Source organism: Anabrus simplex, chromosome 7 (genome assembly GCF_040414725.1).
Source record: "Anabrus simplex isolate iqAnaSimp1 chromosome 7, ASM4041472v1, whole genome shotgun sequence".
NCBI lineage: Eukaryota > Metazoa > Arthropoda > Insecta > Orthoptera > Tettigoniidae > Anabrus > Anabrus simplex.
In genome coordinates this window covers 342,588,225-342,612,660 of record NC_090271.1, presented here as the reverse complement: position 1 = coordinate 342,612,660, position 24,436 = coordinate 342,588,225, and the positions used below count along the sequence as shown (strand labels likewise).

Genomic DNA, 24,436 nt, shown 5'->3' with positions numbered 1-24,436 from the left:
ATATACCTGAACAGTAAGCACAAACTATTAAATACAAAATTACAAGATATACACATTATAACATTGAAAACAATCATGCAAGCAAAAGGGTTGTATGTGGTAATATAACAAAACTAAAACAAACAAAACAAAACAAAACAAAATGAACATTAGAAAAAAACCACATTGTATTTTCTTTTTAAATTTGTAATTTAAAAAAAGCCCGTAAGAGTGTGTATCAACTATGTTTGAACTTACTAAGAGGGAGCTTTCTGCCAGGTCTCCAGTACTTTTAGTTCTCTACTGTATTAAGAGTTATTTACAAAATAAACATTTTTCATAGGGCTTCACCATTTTAAAAAAAACCAAGAAAAAATCAAAATATTTTATTTCTGAATACATATGATATAGAAGTCTAATACATATAAGGAAAAATATAAGGAACCAAGAAAAAATCAAAATATTTTATTTCTGAATACATGTGATATAGAAGTCTAATACATATTTTTTCCAGAGAAATTCATGATGAGGAACTGACATGCACTCTATGATTTGAGATGAAATCACCCAGTTAAAGTAACTGTCAGACAACTATCATCAGACGTCCATAGGATAATGAATGATTGCAGCAAACGTTCAGGCAGCAATTCAAGCTCAAAGAATGCTTAGGCAGCTTAACAAGACATCAAAGGAATCACAACGAAGTCAGCGTAGGCCGGAACATCAAATCTATAATATGATCCAGTGAACAGAAGAGGCGAAGCAATACCTCAAACTCGAGAAATATCGACCTACAGAATGGAGGAATAACTGGACAGAAAATCCAAGGAACAATTCCGAGAATTATCAGCTATAGTCCAGGAGAAGAAAGAAGAGGAATTTCAACTATCACAGGAGGAATTTGAGAAGACCTTATGTCAACCCTAGGAATAGAAGTTGGAGAAGTGAGTATCAAATCTAACCAACCAAGGGGGATGTTACAACAGAGACACGAGGAGAGCGTCAAATACTTGGACGAACTTCAGCATGCTACTGAAGAGAAAGAAAAATGGAAACAGGCAATTCAAGACCAAAACAAAGACTCTGATGTATTTGGAGGTGAAAGCCTGGCGTATAGAAAAGAGAAGGAAAGCAGCAAAACAGAGTTCAAGTCTGAAAACTCCAAATTATATGAGTTTTAACATGTTCATCATGACATCCACCACTAGTGGTACAAGATTTTTAAAAAATGACCTTTCAAAAACTGCTTTGTATTTAGCATTGCATTCCTGAAAAGACGACACCGAGTTTTTATACAAACAATGTCGTTTTTCACATTAAACCCCTTGACCAATGGTCAGTTTGCGTATTGTAACTGTACCGGGAGGTACACCTGTAAGCCGCACATTTAACTCTTGCACCAAAACAAACCCTCCTCCACAGGAGACACGGTGAACTTGAAACTAGACCTACCTAAACCTTTACTCAGAAGATGTCACTACAGTAATTTGACGTAATTATCTTGTTGTGAAGTTTCGTGTACTGTACGAAATTCTACGCGTTTTGTTTACCATTCAGCAAGAAGTTTGGACTTTCTTCAACAGAGGTCACTGCTAAAAAAAACTATGATTATGCACCCTGGTGCGAAGTGGATGAACTTTGATTCAAAGAAGTTTTGTATTCATAAGTTTTTTTTACTAATTGATGTTCATTTATTTTTGGGTTGGCAATATTTATCTTTTCCTTCCGCCAGTTTTGAATCCAGCCAATCCGTAATTTTTGTAATTAATTTCCAACCTGCTTTATTCGTGAAAGGTCTTGAACTTTCCCCGAGGTCTTATAAACTGCGGATTTTCTCGTCTCTTGGCCATTTGATCAACATCTAAGAGTGTGTGGGTCGAGCAGGAGGCGGGAGGTGCCTCTCATCAGGCAGCAGTTCTTCAGCAAGGTAATGGCCTATTAACATCTTTATTTCTTGCTAGCTCTGCGGTTTAACCCGGTGGGGGGGGGGGGGGTCCGAAACTTTAACTATATAGCCTATTGTTCTGAAAATGTAATTTCTGCCGGCTTATGTGAAAATTTCATAAAATCTTTAACTGTAAATCAGGGATAGAGAGTGATGTACCCTCTCGAGCTCCCCTTCATATTGGTTTGAGGTGACTACGTTTGTGACTGGTCTTTTTTCCTTTCCGTAATGTCTTAAATTTTTCTTATACGAGTCACCTCTATAGTTTGGGAACAGCCCCTGTTTCATCGGCCTAGCGCCTTTTAGATTTTAAGAATTCACATCTAGGAGTGCAAGATTTCGTCTCCATTCATTTTGTGCTCGAGCCGTTTATTTAACCATTTTTCGTTTACATGAAGGTTGGGTAGTAAATACCCCTGTATAATCATTTTTCCTATTGTACGTTGTGCCTTCAGAGGCCAGAATTTGTAATTTAACGCTGCCTTGAATAGGCTTGGAAAACTGAGAGCACGTTAGCTCTTTTTCAAGTGTTGTAAAAGTGCCTCTGGGAGGCCTTATATTGTAATTGCTGGAGCAAGTGCTCCATGAATTTTGGGGTTTTCTTCCCTTTGTACCAATGTATGCTCATCTCTAAATTTGAGCTAGGAGCTCGAGAATTGTGAAGCTAGGGGCTTGTAGCCCAAGAGTGTTAAAGTTCTGAAATCTTGGATTTTTTTCTATTTTGTACCTGAAATGTAATTGTTATCTCACTAAGTGAAAAGTTGTTAAATTTGTTGTTTTTCAAAAATATAACCTTTGTTAAAAGTTTTAAATTAACTTTGACTTTGTAGTTAAACCCATTCATCCCAGCACCTTCTTTCACCTCTGCGTTCCACGGATAACCCCGTAACAAGTGGTAGCAGATCGTGGTTGAATGGGTCTCAATTAAGCCCCTTTTGACGGCTAAACATAGGATTTGATTTGTACTCTAACAATTTTCTCAGTCGCTGGAATTTTGTTTTCCTATTTTCTAAATTTGTAAACTTTTGTCATCATGTCCGGCCCTCGTGAAGTCCTCCATGCCGGCTACTTGCGCAAGGAGGAATTGATTTACGAGTTATCTATTAGAAATGTTCAATCTGGAGGCACGGTTGCGGCAGATACCACCAAGCTTAAGGAATCCGTTGAATTACCTTTGTCTCCCAACCTTGGGAAAGAAGGATATTGATGAGGCTCTGTCCACCATCACAGACAACACCACTGAGCTAGCATCCGTAGTTAGTTTTTTTGAAGTGAGTGATCCTTCTGCTAACCTACTTAAAAGAATACACGCTAGGTTGTACCATTTTTACAATAGAGTAAGGGACCTATTGTCTCTTAAACTAAAAGAGGACCATGCTAAGGAGGCGAGTAATTTAATTGATCATCTGTCAAAAATGTCCAGTAAAGTTAGTCAATTGTTAACTGGGACAGTTCCTCCCAAAACCGACTAAGCCACTGTTGTAAACATAGCTAATGAGGAGGATTCTTCCAAGGGCAAAGAAGGTAGAAAATCTGTGGTAACTCAACAAACTTCTGCCCCATTAGGAAATGAGTCTGATCGTTGTACCGCAATTCCACCTTTCTTTTTAAATAACGCTGTCTCTGAAGCTCCATCACCCCCTGGGTTCAGCAGTTTGCTTCATCCTTTGGCTATGTTGCTTAGGGAAATTTCCAAATTTTCTATTAATTCCACTAATGATGTCATTTCATTTTTAAGATTTTTAGTTGAATTCCAAGATCACGCTCTAGTGTTTTCTCCTTCTCAAATTCTTCAAATCATTTACCCTTACTTCATAGGTGTCCTCTGAGACAAAATAGTCAGAGCCATATCTGAACAATCCTCTATAGAAGGCTTCCATGCACTCCTTCTGGCGAATTTCATTCCGGCTCGAGCAATGTCATCATTAATTCAAAGGTACTATTACAGAGTACAGCGACTGGATGAAAATCTCGCTGACTTCATCCAGGACATTAAGTTCTACACCAGGGTTTTTGCTCTTCATTTCCCAGAAGACCAAAGGTATTTCCCCGCCTTATCGGTCATATCTGTGTTTCATGTCGCGCCCTCAAACCTTTGCTGAACTGGAAGCTATGGCTGTCTCAGCCGAAGGAGTGTGGTATGTGGACACCTTACGTGTCGCTAAGGAGCCCCCTCCGTCTTCGAGTAACTTTTGGCCTCTACCTCGTTGAACTTTCACCACCCGCAAATGTTATGCTTGTGGGTCGGCATATCATCTCCGTAACAAGTGCCCAGTAATAAAATCGGGTGGGACAAAGAATGGAGCAGTGTCATCACAAGGATGCTTTAAATGTGGCTGGTTTTCTCATATCACCATGAATTGCCCTAATGCCAATAGCACCCCCTTCTGTTCAACCTCTGGTGCAACCTCCACCCACTCAAATGATCGAAAGTGACTAGTGGCATCGGCTGAATCCGCCAATTCATCCCCACAAGGCTCAGCCCCGGTTAAAACCACCGAAAGCTCGGAACAAGGTAGCAGTTCTTCTAACCCCGCATTTGAATGCCCCAGAGAATGTCTTAGGATTGTGGCAGAGACCCCCGCACTTGTACCTTTTCTCAAAATTGAGTTGAATAATGAACCTGTTACCGCTCTATTGGACTCAGGGAGTGTTTGTTCCATTATTTCGGCTGAATGGTATTCTAAATTATAGTCTGTCTGTAAATTTTCTGACTATCGTTCATCTTTGATTCAATGCATTTCGGCCAATTCCTCTCCTTTAGAAATTTTAGGTTTCATCTTTGCCAAAATTCGGATTTCTAAATTCACTTGGAAAGTTAAATTATTTGTGGCTAAGAACTTGTCTTGCCCCATAATATTGGGAGCGGATTTCATGTCTTCCACTGGTCTAGTGCTCGACATTCAGAGCAAGTTGTGCACCTTCAAATTTGCTAATAATTGTAAAATTTCCTTGCTAAAATGTAATTCTGTGTCATGTTCATCTGTTTTGCCTACCCAGGATGAGATGTTGTTAGACTTATTGACATCTACCTGATGAGCAGGCTGAGTGTATTCGTCAATTGTATCAGTAGTTTTCGGATGTATTTTCCGATGCTCTTGGTGTTACTGGCCTTATTGAATACAAGATTAAGGTTATGGATTCTATCCCAGTCTGGTTTCCGCCTTATAGGCTGTCTCTACCTAAAATGAAGGCCCTCAAGGAGATCATCGATCAGCTGTTAAAAGATGGTATAATTCGACTCTCTAAGTCGGCGTATTCATCGCCTATTTTCCTAGTTCCGAAACCCCAAGGTGGCTTCAGGCCATAGGGCTTTAAATCGGAAGCTAGTGTTACAATCTGTGCCTCTTCCCGACCTTCACTCTTGTTTTTCATGGTTTTGGAAAGCTAAGTTCTTCACCATCTTAGACCTTAATCAGGCGTACCATCAGATCCCTCTAGCCGAGGAATCAAATCATCTAACAGCTTTTGCCACGGATTGGAACTTGTATAAGTACAACTGCATGACTTTCGGGCTCCCCACGGGAGCAACTGTGCTCACCAGACTGCTAGATAGGGTCTTCTCTGACATCAAATTCGAATACTTGTACCATTATCTTGATGATGTCGTCGTATTTTCTGAGACCTGTGAAGAACACCTGGTTTCCCTAAAAGAGGTCCTTAATCGCCTTCGTAAGGCAGGGTTAACGGTGAAGTTATCCAAGGTAGCGTTTGCTAAGCCTTCTATGTCATTCCTAGGGCATATTGTGTCGCCCGATGGTGTATCCATTCATCATTCCAGAACACAGGCCATCCGTGATTTCAAACCTCCCAAGGACATCAAAGGTATTGCCAGGTTTATAGGCATGGTGAATTTCTTCAGGAAATTTATTCCTAACTTCGCTAAAAGAGCGGCGCCTTTGAACTTACTACGTAGAAAAGGTGTCAAATTCGAGTGGGGGCCGTCTTAACAAGCCGCTTTTGAAGATCTGAAATTAGCCCTTTGCAACGCCCCCGTCCTTGCTAAACCTGATTTCTCGAAGAAATTCATCGTTCAAACCGACGCCTCGTCGTCAGCTGCTGTGCTTTTTCAAGAAACTGAACTCGGAAGGCGACCCATCGCCTATGCACCTAGGACACTATCGGCTCAAGAAGCCAAGTATTCCATCTATGAACTTGAGGGTTTGGCAGTCTTATTTGCATTAGAGAAGTTCCGCCTCTATCTGGAACATGTCAAGTTTGACCTGGAAACAGATAACCAAGCATTAAGCTGGGTCTTAGCTAGGCCGCGTCGTACTGGTCGTATACCCCGTTGGGCCATCAGGATTTCTGCCTTCCAGTTAAGCATATTAGAGGAGCTGAAAATGTTGTTGCGGATGGATTAAGCCGTACGTTTTCTCAGGACGGGGAGACCTCCGAATTGAAAGATAGTTCTCTTCCCACACCCATACCTTCGGGCATTAATGCCATTCTAACTGATGCCCCCATGTTGTTTAGAGATATTGAAAAATATCAACGTGAAGATCCAGTGCTGGCTCCTATTATGGAAACCCTTTCTTCTGGGGAACATGTTGTCCCTTATGTGTTGAGGAAAGGGGTTTTATGTTGCCCGTTGAGGCATGATCAAAAGATGAAAGTTGTGGTTCCAGCTGTTCTTGTACCTATGATCTTCCAGTACTACCATGAGACCCCATTAGGGGGGCATTTAGGCATCTTCAAAACTCGAAAAAAGATCCGAGAGATGTTTATTTGGAAAGGTATGGACGGTGAAATTCGAGAATTGGTAAAGGCTTGTAAATCTTGTTTGCTTAGTAAGCCCACCTTGTCCACTAAGCTATGTCTTATCTCCTCATCAAGCGTCGCGCCCCATGGAACGCCTCTATATCGACTACCTAGGACCATTCCCCCAATCAAAGGGGAATGCCAACAAATTCATTCTCGTGTGTGTACATGGTTTCACAAGATTTTCCTGGTTATTTCCGACTAAGCTGGCAACCGCTCAGTCCACCATTTCTTGTTTAAAAACAATATTTGCTGCCTTTGGTCCGTGTCAATATGTAGTTTCTGATAATGCTAAAGCCTTTACTTCCAATCTCTTCCGTAAATTCTGTTTTGATCTGTCCATTTCTCACGTAACTACATCGGCTTATTATCCTCAACCATCTCTGGCTGAGTGGGTCAATCGTAATCTGAGATCGGCGCTTATCGCATTTCATCATGAAGATCATTCCAAGTGGGATACATCCCTGCATTGGTTGGCCTTTGCTTTGAATTTGGTAGTTCATGAGTCCCATAAGTTTACTCATGCTTCTCTGATCTTTAAATTTGTGCCTAACACGCCGCTCTCTAACCTTTGGTCACTTGATATTCTACCAGAGACAATAGATCCCGATAATATTAGAGATCTATGGAAGAAGGCTAAGGCCAATCTTAAAGTTTCTCATGAAAAGGTTAGGGAAAGGTATGATCGTGGATGGAGGCCCACCAATTTAAAAGTAGGAGATCAAGTCATGGTAAGAAACTTTGTTCCCGCGGGCAAGATTGCCCCCAGATTTCATGGGCTGTGCATCATCTTGAACTTCCTGACTCCCGTTACCTTATTAGTGAGCAATCCAGCCACGGAGAGGATCTTTAGAGTGCACCTCTCACAAATAAAACCTGTTTAATGGCAGTACTTTGTTGCCACTAAAATTTAGCAGGAGCTTGAAGGTTATATTTTTTGAGTGGCCTTCTGCCCTAAATTATTTGATTTTGTTATATATATCTGTATATATAAAATAAGAGTTTTGTCTGTACATTGCTCAGAATTTAAAAAAGATGGTATTTCTGTATCAGTCGTGTCCACAGGAGCAAGGAAACGCAATTTTTATTTTCCGTAATTTCTGTTTGTCTGTCTGTATGTATGTACATGCATCACGAAAAATGGCTGAAGAGAATTTAATGAAAATCGGTATGCAAAGTCGGGGAATATGTCGCTACAATCTAGGCTATAAATAATTGTATTCACACTGAGTGAAATGGTAGTTTAGGGGAAGGCTTAAAATTTAACTCTCAAATATTCATGTTATTAGTGGTCGTATCTTAATGAAAATCAGTATGCAAATTCGGAGTAATAAGTAGATATAATCTATGCCATAAATGATTGTATTCACGCTGAGTGAAATGGTAGTTTAGGGGAATGCCTAAAATTTAATTCTCAAATATTTATGTTATTAGAGGTCGTATCTTAATGAAAATTGGTAGGCAAAGTCGGGGAATAAGTTGCTACAATGTAGGCCATAAATAATTGTATTCACACTGCGTGAAATGGTAGTTTACGGGAAGGCCTAAAATGTAATTCTCAAATATTTATGTTATTTGTGGTCCTATCGATAAATACTACATAACTAAAGTTATACAGTATTAAATTTCCGATCATTTATGTCTTATACATTGTTACCGTACCGGCTATGATCACAGAGATATTCAAGAATTTGTATTTTTGTTACTAAGTCCATATCGAAGCCGAGTCACGAAGAAATGGGTACACAGAATTTAATGAAAATCGGTATGTAAAGTCGGGGAAAAAGGAATTACAGTCTACGCTATAAATAATTTTATAAAACGCCCTAATATCACCGAGTCGAAAGAAAAATTAAATGTGGAGGCCTACAATATAGAAAGCTCATGAAATTGATCAACAATAACATTACATCGACCATTGTGTGTCGTGATGTGCTTTGTGTCTTCTGTTGCCACTCATCTCCGATGGATAGGATTACTGCTGCGTACCGAGTATACTTTTTAAATTTGCTTTACGCCGCCCCGACACAGATAGGTCTTATGGGGACGATGGAATAGGAAAGGGCTAGGAGTGTGAAGGAAGCAACCTTTGCCTTAATTAAGGTACAGACCAAACATCTGCCTGGCGTGAAAATGGGAAACAATGAAATACCATTCTCAGGGCTGCCGCCAGTGGGGTTCGAATCCATTATCTCCCGGATGCAAGCACACAGCTGCGCGTTCTTAACCACATGGCCAACTCACCCCGTCGTACCGAGTATAACAGCCTGCCTGAATATTGGCGGGAAGTAGCTGGGGAATTAGATAACTTTCTTCTTTAGCATGCCGTACCTCTGGTTAATAAATTTTCTGATACTTCTGGTACATAACACACTGGTTCATCATAGCAAACGAGCTATTCAAACCCTACTCTGAGGCACTGATCAGAATCAGCAGTGTGCATATTTAACGGAATAATGGCAGAGGAGTGTTTACGGCAGTCAGCGGCCTGGTCATTCCAGCTCTGGAACTTTGGACTGTTAGATCGGCACCGTAGTACTGTTCGTTAAAATTGAGAAAATATGCGGTTTTTCATTTGATCGAGTATTTTATATGGTAACATTGCTTTTAATCGCTACAATCCTACTGACATTTTTGTAATGACCTACGTTGACTTCAGTTAGGAAAACCAAAAAGTCAGTCTTTTCTAGAATCCCGTAGCGAAGCATGGGTACATCAGCTAGTATATTTTGTATGTACGATCTTCCCCTCTGGTTTTCCTGCTACCAATTCCTGAGTGGCCATTACCAAGCCCCCGCCTCCTGCAAATCCACACAATTGGCAAAAAAGCCTTCCACGATGCACGCCCCTCAGCATCACCAATAAAGATCGTACCCTCTATTCTCAAGTCACCAACAACACCCTTCTGTCACCAAGATCTTACTGTTTCAGTGCCCCCGCAGCCGTTTGTCGCCGTACCACCACTGAGGTGGGGTACGGGCCCACTCCACTCCCATGATGTATACCTGGGTACGGCGCGCTTGAGTCCATCTCCCGACAAAGGCTGAAGTGCGGTGCCCCTACCGCCAATTCATCTGGGGACTGGAGATATACTTCTGATCTGTGGCATCCATCACCACGACTACCCCTCTCATAGTACCGGGAGAGGTGTATCTGAGGGTACTTGAGGGGTCAGAGCGACCTCAACTGGCTATCGGCAGCGGCGGCAGTACTTGGCGTCAAAATTATCAACATGTATTTCACACTCTACTGCAACAAAGACACTCTAAAGCTGGAGTTTAAAAAGTTTTCTACCCATTAACAAAAAAACTTCAAAAAATTTTCTTGGGAATTTTTTTTTTTTTTTTGCAAAATTCATCTGTATCACCCCTTGGAAGGACATTTGGGGGGGCGGGATGTCCGTACAGGGAGGTACACCTCTAAGCCGCACATTTAAATCTTGTGCCAAAAAAACCCCTCCTCTACATGAGAAACTGTGAACTTGAAACTAGACCTACCTAAACCTTTACTGAGAAGATGTCACTACAGTAATTTGACGCAATTATTTTATTATAGTTTCATGTACTGTATGAAATTCTACGTGTTTTGTTTACCATTCAGCAAGAAGTTTGGACTTTCTTCAAAAGAGGTCACTGCTGAAAAACTATGATTATGCACCCTGAGTCCACCAAGCTTTCGCTCCCGTGGTCTGAAAACAGACCAATGTAAAGATAGTTTCGTCTGGGAGCTGACTTCCTTCTTACAAAATACTGTTGATCGCAACTGCGAGCTTACTGCATTAGCTTTACGACACCTTGATTCAATCTCACTTACCATATTACCATCCTGGGAGAACACACAACCTAAATACTTGAAATTATCGACCTGTTCCAGCTTTGTATCACCAATCTCACACTCAATTCTGTTGAATTTCTTACCTACTGACATCAATTTAGTCTTCGAGAGGGTAATTTTCATACCATACTCATTGCACCTCTTTTCAAGTTCCAAGATATTAGACTGTAGGCTTTCGGCACAGTCTGCCATTAAGACCAAGTCGTCAGCATAAGCCAGACTGCTTATTACATTTCCACCTAACTGAATCCCTCCCTGCCATTTTGTACCTTTCAGCAGATGATCCATGTAAACTACGAACAGCAAAGGTGAAAGATTACAGCCTTGTCTAACCCTTGTAAGTACCCTGAACCAAGAACTCATTCTACCATCGATTCTCACTGTAGCCCAATTGTCAACATAAATGCCTTTGATTGATTTTAATAATCTTCCTTTAATTCCATAGTCCCCCAGTATGGAGAACATCTTTTCGCTCGGTACCCTGTCATATGCTTTCTCTCGATCTACAAAACAAACACAACTGCCTATTCCTCTCGTAGCATTTTTCAATTACCTGGCGCATACTGAAAATCTGATCCTGACAGCCCCTCTGTGGTCTGAAACCACACTGGTTTTCATCCAACTTCCTCTCAACTACTGATCGCACCCTCCCTTCCAAGATGCCAGTAAATACTTTGCCTGGTATACTAATCAATGAGATACCTCGATAGTTGTTGCAATCCTTCCTGTTCCCTTGCTTATAGATAGGTGCAATTACTGCTTTTGTCCAATCTGAAGGTACCTTACCAACACTCCATGCTGATTTTACTACTCTATGAAGCCATTTCATCCCTGCCTTCCCACTATACTTCATCATTTCAGGTCTAATTTCATCTATTCCTGCTGCCTTATGACAATGGCATTTATTTACCATCCTTTCCACTTCCTCAAGCATACTTTCACCAACATCATTTTCCTCCTCGCCATGGACTTGGCTGCTCGCAACACCACCAGGATGATTTCCTTTAACATTGAGAAGATGTTCAAAATATTCCCTCCACCTCTCCAGTGATTCTCTGGGATCTATTATGAGTTCACTTGAATTACTCAAAACACTGTTCATTTCCTTTTTCCCCCCCTTCCTAAGATTCTTTATTACTGTCCAGAAAGGTATCCCTGCTGCTTGACCTAGCCTTTCCAGGTTGTTACCAAAATCTTCCCAAGAATTCTTTTTGGATTCAACAACTATTTGTTTCGCTCTGTTCCTTTCATCTATGTACAAATTCCCTGTCTGCCTCTGCCCTTGTTTGGAGCCATTTCTGATAAGCCTTCTTTTTACGTTTACAAGCTGCTCTCACTTCATCATTCCACCAAGATGTTCGCTTTTTCCCATCTTTACACACAGTTGTTCCTAGGCATTCCCTTGCTGTTTCTACTACAGCATCCCTGTATGCCACCCATTCACTTTCTATGTCCTGAACCTGCTTACTGTCTACTGTTTGAAACTTCTCACTAATCATATCCATGTACTTCTAATTTCCACGTCCTGGAGATTTTCTACCCTTATTCGTCTGCAGACAGATTTCACTTTCTCTACCCTAGGCCTAGAAATACTTCGTTCACTACAGATCAGATAGTGGTCTGTATCAACGAAAAATCCGCGGAAAACTTGTACATTCCTAACAGATTTCCTGAATTTGAAGTCGGTTAAGATATAGTTTATTATGGATCTGGTACCCCTAGCTTCCCATGTGTAGCAGTGAATAGCCTTATGCCTGAAGAATGTATTCGTAACAGCTAAACCCATACTAGCACAGAAGTCCAGCAAACGCTTCCCATTCCTATTAGCTTCCATATCTTCCCCACATTTACCAATCACCCTTTCGTACTCTTCAGTTCTATTCGCAACTCTCGCATTGAAATCGCCCATTCGCACTATTCAATCCTTGTTGTTGACCCTGACCACGATGTCACTCAATGCTTCATAAAACTTGTCAACTTCATCCTCATCTGCACCCTCACATGGTGAATACACTGAGACAATTCTCGTCCTAATTCCTCCAACTGACAAATCTACCCACAACATTCACTCATTTACGTGCCTAGCAGAAACTATGTTGCGTGCAATGATATTCCTGATAAACAGCCCTACCCCATACTCTGCCCTTCCCTTTCTAACACCTGTCAAGTACACTTTATAATCTCCTATCTCTTCCTCGTTATCTCCCCTTACCCGAATATCACTTACTCCTAGCACATCCAGATGCATCCTCTTAGCTGACTCAGCCAGTTCTAATTTCTTTCTTCCATTTCATTCGCCACGTTGTTTCCAAGGAGTCCCTCGCCTGTCAAATGGGAGTGGGACTCCGTTACTCCCATAGGTCCGGGGCTTGCTTAAAATTTTCTGAGCTCGGTAAATTCATGAAGCAGGTTGCTACCCTACTTGCACATAGTCCAAGTGAGGATCTCTCCTCTAACGGGTTATGGAACACCGATGAATTGTACAGTCCTAGCCGCCTGAGCTACAAGGAGGGCCATGACTCACAATATGCCCGAGATGCCCACTCCCATTCCATAGCAACTGGTATCCCGACTCTCAGGACCACTTACTAGGCCACTCAGCTGTTGCCCATGGTTCACGAACTAGGACGTGACTACAGTAACCCACAAACATGAACCATTGATTCTTTAATCGCCTGTATTATTTTCTGCCCTCGTCATTTCTAGCATTCTTGTATTTTCGTCATTCGTCAATCAGGTCTAGTATCTCCTGAGTTAACCACTGATTCTTAGTTGATCTTTCCTTCCTTCCTAACATTTCTTCAGCAGCCTTACTGACTTGTATCCACTCTCTATTGTATTTCCTTCGGCCTTTTCATTTAGGCCTTGTGCAACATGTTCCTTGAAACAATCCCTCACACTCTTTTCTTTCAACATGCTTAGATCCCATCTTTTTGCATTCTTTCCTTTCTTCAACTTCAGATGGCATTTCATGACCAAAAAGTTGTGGTCAGAGTCCACGTCTGCTCCTGGGAAAGTTTTGCAATCCAACACTTGATTTATGAATCTCTGCCTAATCATAATGAAGTCTATTTGATACCTTCCAGAGTCTCCAGGTCTCGTCCACATATACAGACGTCATTTGTGGTGTCCCAATCCAAATTCTCCTACTGTATTACCTTCTCTTCCTTGGCCTACCATTGCATTCCAGTCTCCCGTCACAATTAGATTCTCGTCACCGTTTACATATTGTATTAAATCTGCTATCTCTTCATATATTCTTTCGATTTCCTCATCATTCGCTGAACTAGTAGGCATATAGACCTGCACTATCATGGTGGGCATTGGTTTGGTGTCTATCTTGACGACAATAATTCTTTCACTATGTTGGTCGTAGTAGCTTATCCGCTGCTCTATTTTCTTATTCATTATTAAACCAACTCCTGCATTTCCCCTGTTTGATTTTGTGTTGACAATTCGGTAGTCGCCTGACCAAAAATCCTGTTCTTCCTGCCAACGTAACTACATCTAACTTTAATCTATCTATCTCGCTTTTCAGATTGTCTAACCTACCACAACGATTCAAACTTCTAACATTCCACGCTCCGACTCGCAGAATGTCAGTATCCATCTTCCTGATGATCGCACCCTCTCGTGTAGTCCCCACCCGGAGATCCGAATGGGGGACTAGTTTACCTCCGGAATATTTTACCCGGGAGGAAGCCACCATCAGTACATCATTCATACAGAGAGAGCTGCATGTCCTCGGGAGTTAGTTATGGCTGTAGTTTCCCGTTGCTTTCAGCCGTGTAGCAGTATCAACACAGCTAAGCTATGTTGAGTATTATTACAAGGCCATATCAGTCAATCACCTAGACTGCCGCCCTTGCAACTTCCGAAAGGCTGCTACCCACCTTTTGATGAACCATTCGTTAGTCTGGTCTCTCAACAGATACCCATCCGATATGGTTGCACCTGCGGCTCGGCTATCTGCTTCATTGAGACACGCAAGCCTCCCCACCGCGGCAAGGCCAAGTGGTTCGCAGGGGAGGACTAAGTCCATACTACAGAGAAAAACATCTAAAGCCTAACACCTCAAAGATGCAAGTTTGCGATTTCCAGTTAAAGAATATGCAGGCAAGAAGAAAACTGAAGATTTTCTGTGAGGGTGCTCTCTTGAATCACTGCACACCATCTAAATATCTAGGCACAACTCTGGATCGTGCACTTACGTATGAACAACATTGTGTTAACACAAAACACAAAGTATCTACGCGAAATTCCATTCTTCGCAAGTTATCGGGTACCAAATGGAGAATGCAAGCTCAAACAATGAGAACTACTGCTTTAGCACTGAGCTTCTCTGCAGCAGAATATGCATGCCCTGTTTGGTATAGATCATGTCATGCCAAATAGGTAGATATTGCTTTAAATGAAACTTGCCGGCTTATAACTGGCTGCCTAAGATCTTCACCTTATGATAAGGTATACTGCTTGGCTGGTATTGCTCCCCCAGATATTACACGTGAAGTAGCTGCCAAACATGAAAAATAAAGTAGAAGTTTCCCAAACACATCCATTACATGATTATCAACTTGCTCAACAACGACTGAAATCAAGGAGAAGTTTTCTACATTCTACTGAGTGCCTTTCGGAGTCACCACAATCATCAAGACTAACTTCCTGGAGATCCAGAAACCTTCATCTCAATGGAGGTATGGATCCATCTGTAACTCTTCCAGCTGGTTATGAAGAGTCGTGGTCTACATGGAAGAGTCTGAACAGGCTGCGGTCTGGGGTTGGTCGATCTAAGATCAATATGTAGAAGTGGGGTCTATCTGATGAGTCAACCCTCTGTGCCTGCGGAGAAGAACGAACCACGGCGCACTTCCTTCATTGCAACTCCTGCCCTCTGGTTTTCACTATGCAAGATTTAGTGAAGGCCACACCAAATAGTCGAGATCACAACAAATTCTGGTCCAATATGATATAGTTGGTACTTTGAATGTACCTCTAGTGTGTTTTTACCAGTTATCTACTTATGTTTCTCATTCTTAACTAATAATTTATATGATGTATTACTACTGATACAAATAAATTAATAAAACCTCCATAATGGTTGATTTTAGGGCATTACAGCATGGTTTTCGAAGCCTGGGCCTTTGCGTCATGAGTCTTAACACGAGCTTTGCTTTGTCCTTGTACGACGAATTCGATATTTTGCCTATATTAGGGCTAAATCTAGCGAATGGATAGGGCTGTTAAAATTTCTTGTAGACAGGGTTACCCTGCAGGGTCCGGTACACACCTAATGTAGGCACTCCAGTATATAACACATAACTTAGCGAAGAAATACACGTGAATTTTACCTTAAATTCCTTTTGGAAGAGAGATGTGTTCATTATGAATTCCAGGGAGCCACCCAACTTGGCCAAAATGGTACATTTACTTTTATAACCTAATGGAAGATTTCACTCGCCACCAGCTGCGACCACTGCCATTGGCCGACATGACATTATTCCCAGAATTCCTAACTTGCCGCTTCCGTCACCAACCCACGCAAGAAAAGTATCTGTCAGTACCTGTAACCTATCTTTGCAAATCCATGCCAAGCTCTGTCATGAGAACAGTTGCCCCTTTGGGGCCATACTCGCTTCGAGAAGCTTAATTATCGCCACAGCGCATACTGCCCGCACAGCAAAAAAAAAAAAAAAGTTATTTAGTAGCTGTAACATATCTTTTGAAATCAAGGCCAATTTCTGTCATGAGAATACACTCCCTTCAGACGCTCCTATTGGTAATTTCGAGAACTAAGCAGAGAAAAGCCGAGCCTCTACGTCCAATGAGTGGACTGCCACTGGGTGTGTGTGCCGTCTTCATCACAGATAGGGTTCCATCCTCACAGTCGCGCAGGTCGCCTATACGGCCTGCACCACACGCCATTATTATATAGCATACAGCTGCAGTAGAAAAATGGCATCTCCTTGTTTTTTGCCACAATTTTTCAGGTATTACTTTCAACATACACACACTCTTTAGGCAGATATTTCACTGTTATTATATGTTTAAGTTGTAGATAATACCTTCTACCCATTTTCTCCCCCTAAATGTTTATTTGAAAATACAAGATACTTAAAATACAAGGTCAAGTAGAAACTTTTCCCATCTTCACCAACATGCCCTGGTAGGAGACAGACCATATAGACTAACGTAACAACTCATGATATACAAATGCTCAGTTTGTAACTCGACTGCTGCTTTGAAGTATATGACGATTCTTTTAATAACACCTTCATCGAACATACCATAAGTGACAACAAACACATACTGGGAGAGTGGTGTCAGGTACAACAAATCCCTCCTGATTTTAGAAATAGCCTAGAACTTCCAACTTTCAAGAAAGATCAAGTAAACTGCAGTAACTATCGGGGAATATCACTAATATCTTGTGTGGGTAAGCGAACTACTCGACTCCTTGTTGAGGAAATACTTTGAGAGCCAATGTGGTTCCAGACCATCAAGAAGCACTACAGATGTTATCTTCACAGCATGGCAGCTGCAGGAAAACAAAATAAGCCTGCATTCTTTGCCTTCATTGATCTCACAAGACATTTGATTCTGTAAACTGTGAAGCTTTGTGGAAGATCTTAGCTTTGTATGACTTTCCATCTAAACCCACCACTACCTTATGACTGCATCAGTCATCAGCAATAATTCTACTGGAGAACCATTCCACATTAACTAAGGAGTTAAGCAACATGATGTGATTGCTCCCACTTTATTCTCCCACTATGCTGCCACAGTCATGTAACTTGTTAAAGATGATCTTCCTCCAGGATTACAAATAATATAGAGAATGAATGGGAGACTTTTCAATTTGAGTAGATTGATAGGCAGCAAGAACAGCTTTAGTTGAACTATGACATGCTGATGACAACATTGTAGCACAGTCATAAGATGAACTGATACTCTCAAAAGCTTTTGACACTGCATACAGAAAGACTGGTTTTCAGATTAATACAGAAAAGACAGAGATCCTGCACCAACCTACTCCAAGGGAAGAACAAGGTCCAATGTGAACATCAATGGAGAAGGTTGTAAATACCTTTCCTTACATAGGCAGTATGCTCTCTGAGTGCAGACCTAGAAGTCTACATTACATACGTACATTATCATTATAGACTGTTATGCTTTTCAGCGTTCAGTCTGCAAGCCTCTGTGAATTTACTAAACGTCGCCACAATCCTCGATTTGCAACTAGTGTTGTGGTCTCATTTAGTTCTATACCTCTTATCTTTAGAAACCGAGTCTAACCATCGTCGTCTTTGTTGTAACCAAGGTTGAAGTTTACAAAACACAACTTTTATTTGCTTCACTTTATGATATTTACACAAATAATTGAAATTTATTTTGAAGCAAAAAGGAATATTGAATCTTGAGAAAAGTCTGTCTTTATACAATATGTACAGGTTTACAGTCTTTATATACACTTCTATCTTGAAAAGATAGTCTTTGTGAATTGACACGTTGATAGTCGAGAACTATCTGGCACACTAACATAAATGTCTTTTAGAGTCCTTGTTTGTTGAAGTGCCTGAATTCCTAAAAAGCAAGTTCAATTGATTGAAGAAATTCCACCTAGCGAAACTAAGGGAGCTTGCGTAAATTAGGGAATGAAAATGGCTTGTAAAAGAATTACGGAACATAGGCAGCGGAAACAGGTAAGGGAGCGGTGACCAGAGGTGAAACCTCGTACTGCCAGAAATTCAGTCCACCTGGTCGAAGCACATTTTCAAGAGGAGTAGCCTCCGTGCTCGACGTAGGGTGTATTCTGGAGCTGGACACCGGGCAAGTGGGCAATTGAGCAGGCAGGGAGCTCCTATTTATAGTACACTCGATGGTCAGGCACGCGCACTGAGGGCTGCGCGTCGAAGCTAGCAGAATGATACACAGGCGCGCGTGCAGCTGGCTGACGGAGCGAGAAAGGGAGCGCCGGACATACAACAGTCTTGGTCTACCTCTACTTCTCTTACCCTCCATAACAGAGTCCATTACTCTCCTAGGTAACCTATCCTCCTCCATTCGTCTCACATGACCCCACCACCGAAGCCGGTTTATGCGTACAGCTTCATCCATTGGGTTCATTCCTAAATTAGCCTTTATCTCCTCATCCTGAGTACCCTCCTGTCATTGTTCCCACCTGTTTGTACCAGCAATCATTCTTGCTACTTTCATATCTGTTACTTCTAACTTATGAATAACATATCCTGAGTCCACCCAGCTTTCGCTCCTGTAAAGCAAAGTTGGTCTGAAAACAGACCGATGTAAAGATAGTTTCGTCTGGGAGCTGACTTCCTTCTTAGAGAATACTGTTGATCGTAACTGCGAGCTCACTGCATTAGCTTTACTACACCTTGATTCAATCTCACTTACCATATTACCATCCTGGGAGAACACACAACCTAAATACTTGAAATTATCGACCTGTTCTAACTTTGTATCGCCAATCTGACATTCAATTCTGTTGAATTTCTTACCTACTGACATTAATTTAGTCTTCGAGAGGCTAATTTTCATACCATACTCATTGCACCTATTTTCAAGTTCCAAGATATTAGACTGCAGGCTTTCAGCACAGTCTACCATTAAGACCAAGTTGTCAGCATAGGCCAAACTACTTACTACATTTCCACCTAACTGAATCCCTCCCTGCCATTTTATACCTTTCAGCAGATGATCCATGTAAACTATGAACAGCAAAGGTGAAAGATTACAGCATTGTCTAACCCCTGTAAATACCCTGAACCAAGAACTCATTCTACCATCAATTCTCACTGAAGCCCAATTGTCAACATAAATGTCTTTGATTGATTTTAATAATCTACCTTTAATTCCATAGTCCCCCAATAGAGTGAACATCTTTTCCCTCGGTACCCTGTCATATGCTTTCTCTAGATCTACGAAACATAAACACAAACACAAAATTAATCGTGCAGGCACATCTTTTGGCAGCTAGTCTTCGACAACCATGATATAAGTGCTACAATTAAAATCCTCATGTATAATTCAATTTTAATTCGCACCTAGCCATACAGGTGCAAATGCTGGACAACCTACAGACGAAGTTTAAAAAGGCTGAAGCAATATCACCAACCATGTCTGAGGAGTTGGTATAACATGGCAAGACAAGCATACAAATATCAGTGCCCTGGATGAGGTTCAGTCCTTAAGTATTGAAGCTATGATTGTCCAACGGTAATTACACAGGACGGGCCATGTGGTCTAACATATCTAACAACCTCCTTCCTTCAGTATCAGAGCTCCAAGAAAACAAATATCACAAGGTGCAACATTGGTATTAATAACTGGCAGACATCAGCCCTAGACAGTACATCTTAGAGAGCATTGGTACGTAATGGAGCGCTTCGTTTTGAAGAAAACAGGCAACAGACTGAGAATGACAGGAGCAATTGGGGGGAGGAAGTTCTCAGAAGAAACTGAAGGGCCATTCTAACATCCCAATTATACCTATGCTTATCGTGGCAAATGGTGTTCTATGCAGCCATCTGAAGAACCACAGATGACGTTGAAAGATCAACCTATTATACGCACAACTTTCATCGATGGCTGTCATTACGGGGGTGAAGAGTAAGGAGGGAGCACTCCCAGTTCTGGTATACTGCCAACTGATTGGAAATGAAACCTGAATTGAATCGATAGTATGATCGATCGATATGAATTTCCTAAAGCTTCATTATCTTCAGCCAACAACTGTGTCACACACATTATATAATATTTCTCGATGTGAATCTTTTTCCTAGCATGAATTCTATAGTTTGGTTTTGCTGTGTAAACAACAACATTACTAGTACGTAAAGTGTACGCCAGATGTCTCACGACGATGCATAAGCAATTCATAGTTTGTGTTTCAAAGGTTGCCAATACGAATCTCGAAGATAACCGAGGTCTACTGATTCAGCACTACGGTGTCCATGTATCACTAAAAGTTGCCCATACTATACTCATGCTTCAGTGATTCCTAACATCACTGTTATCAGCACAGTCAAATGTCTAAGAAGTTGAAGAAAAAATGGTTATGGTAGGCCTACACAAGCCGACCATTGCCAGTTTTCTTGTAGGCACTGGCAAATGTCAAATGCGAGTAAGAGAACTGCTTCTGGGTGCTAGAGATAACATCCCCAAAAATTTTGTTGAATGGCAGCAATCTTCCAGACTGGGCAGAAATATTCCCCAAGACAAAATTGTTACTATGATTATAAAATTCTCAGTGGCAATAATGCAGAACCATTTGTATAGAAAACAGTGTATTTAATTCTCTCCTAAGAGCATAAAGAAGTTCATATTGTTCGGGACATAGATATTTCTTTTCGAAACCAATAATTCAGTTATATTTTCAAAGAACGTGCGAGCTATTCTGTGTCATTTGGCAAACACGTACTAGTGTAAGAATGAAATAAAAATATATAAATTAATTAGGGTACTGGGAAGGAAATGAACAGTTAGTAACAAAATTTCCCTGTAACATCAATGAAATCTGTCTACTGTAGGCCTAGATAAACTCTACAAACGACATAATTTCATTCCAAAGAACACATGTAAAGGATTGTTAATTTTAAACTTTCCAATATAAGTCTATGGATAGCAGTAGTCATTCAGGAAAATGGTTCAAATGTTAGCAAAGATTTGCAGCTCTGAACACCAATAAGGTGCACAATCAATGAATAAACAATCCTCATCATCATCATCATCATCCATCCATCAGTGTCTAAAGGCAATGTCTTGTCTATACAACCATTCTTTTCTGTCCTCAGCTCGTCGTTTCATTTCATAAGAACCATATAAAAGGCTCTGTGCCAAGTCTCGAAGGAATTTTTCCTCGGTCGTCCTCGTGATTTTTTCTTCCAGCAGATTCGTAAGAAAGGTATTGTGTCACAAGATGCTAAACTTTCCATTAGTCACTGAAAAAATGATGTAATGAATGGTGAACTTCGAAATATTTTTAAAAATCGCAATAGAATCAGCTTTTGAGTTGTTAGGCCATGTGCATGTGCAGCACTTTGGAATATAAATTTTGCTGTATTTCCGACCAAATTCATGTCAAAGTTGTTCTTGAAATGTTTTTTTTGTTTTTTTTTTTTTGCTAGGGGCTTTACGTCGCACCGACACAGATAGGTCTTATGGCGACGATGGGATAGGAAAGGCCTAGGAGTTGGAAGGAAGCGGCCGTGGCCTTGATTAAGGTACAGCCCCAGCATTTGCCTGGTGTGAAAATGGGAAACCACGGAAAACCATCTTCAGGGCTGCCGATAGTGGGATTCGAACCTACTATCTCCCGGATGCAAGCTCACAGCCGCGCGCCTCTACGCGCACGGCCAACTCGCCCGGTCTTGAAATGTTTGTAAGGTCTCAGAGAAAGTTGAAGCCGGTAATGCTATGATTGCTGTTTAATACTCTTAATATTGATGTCACTAACCCCAAGTGGTATAAACTAATGGGCAAAAGCGTACACATCACATAATGATACTTTTTGGAGATTATTCTCTATTTTTTCTTCTTTTTTTAAGTTTTGAAAGGAGTACGGCCTACGATAAGTTAAATATGAAAGATATTAGTCCAATATTTCGAACATCACAATTCGTTCATTATATTTTTCAGTGACTAATGGAGAATTTAGGATTTAAAAGTTTAATAGTACATCTATAGCCCGGATAAATGAAATTCCCATTCATATGGACGAAAGATATACCGCTACAGATTTTGGCCCCTACAATTATTGCATTCAAATGTCAATCTCTAAAGAATTATCGAGAATGTCACCGATCCAGATCTGCCCCTTTACATGCATACACAATTCCAAATTTCCTATTAGCAAAATGAACTGCGAACATATCTATTGTTTACATCATCTAACAAGTGGGCGGAGTAAACCATTTGAAAAACATAGAAACTTGTTCAAACAGCAGTACAAACAATCACGTAGGAAAACCTACTTACTTTCTTTCACGGCTCAGCTATAATACTATAAGTGCATCATTCAGAAACCTTCTAATATACGCTGAATGCTATATGATGTATAATAAATTTATTCCTGACTTTCAATTATCGCACCATATATCGTTCGTATTTCAGTCTGTCAAAGAATATAAACTACTTCTTGATGTTTAGAAGTTTATAATAACACGAAGAAGAGAAGTAGAAGAAGCTGCGCTCAGTCAAAGAGAATAAGTAGCGCTCAGTCGTTGCCTACGAGATACACAAGGCCGGGAAATACAGCACACAGATAATTCCGGCAAGTGCCACTAGAGTTCTCTTCACTGTTCTGTCTCGCCCGCTCATTGCAACACGTTCGAATACGAAAAACTATAAAAATTCATTAAAACTAGTAATTTCAGAAGAAGGCAGTAAACAGATATGAGATCAAAGATAGATCAAGAGCAACGCTTTAACTTATTTTCTACAACGTATTTCTTACAATATGCTTAAACGAAATAAGTAATTCACGAAAGAAGCAGAGAAATCTGATAGCGAGTTTGTCACTTCATACCGATTACTTTAATTGTGCTTCACAGTATCCGATAAGCGGATCGAGATTGCGGTCATAAATAACTTTGGGTTTAATCTCCTTTCACCAATTAACAACGATCCAATCTTTTCCTGAGCACATCTGATATTTTGACATTCGAATTGATGCCGCTGCTTGGTGAGCGATGTTATGTCCGTTACGCAAATATTTAGCGTCGTTTCACCGTATTTCTCTTTTTCTTCCCTTAAAATTAAATTTGTGTTCGCCTCTGTGGTGTAGTGGTTAGTGTGATTAGCTGTCACCCCCCCCCCTCCCAAAGGTCCGGGTACGATTCCCGGCCCTGCCACGAAATTTGAAAACTGCTACGAGGGCTGGAACGGGGTCCACTAAACCTCTGGAGGTCAACTGAGTAGAAGTGGGTTCTATTCCCACCTCAGCCGTCCTCGAAGTGGTTTTCCGTGGTTTCCCACTTCTCCTCCAGGCAAATGCCAGGATAGAACCTAACTTAAGGCCACGGCCGCTTCCTTTCCTCTTCCCTGCCTGTCCATTCAAATCTTCCCATCCCTCCACAAGGCCCCTGTTCAGCATAGCAGGTGAGGCTGCCTGGGCGAGGTACTGGTCATTCTCCCCAGCTGTATCCCTCGACCCAAAGTCTGGTGCTCCAGGACACTACCCTTGAGGCGGTAGAGGTGGGATCCCTCGCTGAGTCCGAGGTAAAAACCGACCCTGGAGGGTAAACGGATGAAGAAAGAAGAAGAAAATTTAATACGCACTAACAGGAATAAAGCTCCTAAATGACCAATTTTAGCATGCTTTTCAATTTGGTTTGCTTTCTGGTCAAGTTCAGATACCGTAAAACCTTTTTTCTGATTTCATTACCCGTATCCTACTTCTCAATTTACAGATTATTTTCTGTAATCTGGTATTTAATATTCTCATCAGTATATTTTTTAGATTTAACAGAGATACTCGTAGACTTTCCTATATATAGAAACGAGACATTTACTCCTTTTTCGTTTGTGCCTGACGTATGAAGATATGGTATGTTAATCGTTATCTGAATTGGAACTTTTACTAAATTTTGATGACAACACATCAGTTTTGGGAGCAGGACGCTTCCTGCGTTTGACATTTTCCTGTTTGTGAACATGATACACAATGAAAACTGAAGGAAGTTTAATTGATGTGCTTACACTGAAATCTGTTTTATGAAAAGAATTGCTAGGTACCTAAAGAGATTCTACTACATCACCTTGCGTAGAAATAGTTTGCTTCCATTTCTCCCTTAAACCGCACTCGGAAGGGAAACTATGGAACGTCAATGTTCATGCTTTTTAGTGTCAACCGAAATACATATATATAATTTAATAGCACACAATTTATGTATATAAAGC

General features: G+C 40.9%; 1 protein-coding gene across 1 annotated transcript in view; it reads right to left on the bottom strand.

Annotated features, from left to right (window-relative positions):
* Positions 1 to 22,642, bottom strand: part of LOC136877638 (uncharacterized) — a 131,359-nt gene extending 108,717 nt beyond the window's left edge. The window contains exon 1 of the mRNA XM_067151831.2: positions 22,514 to 22,642. The gene's annotated coding sequence lies outside the window, so the exon portion shown is untranslated. The remainder of the gene's footprint in view (positions 1 to 22,513) is intronic.
* Between the last annotated feature and the right edge of the window lie 1,794 nt (positions 22,643 to 24,436).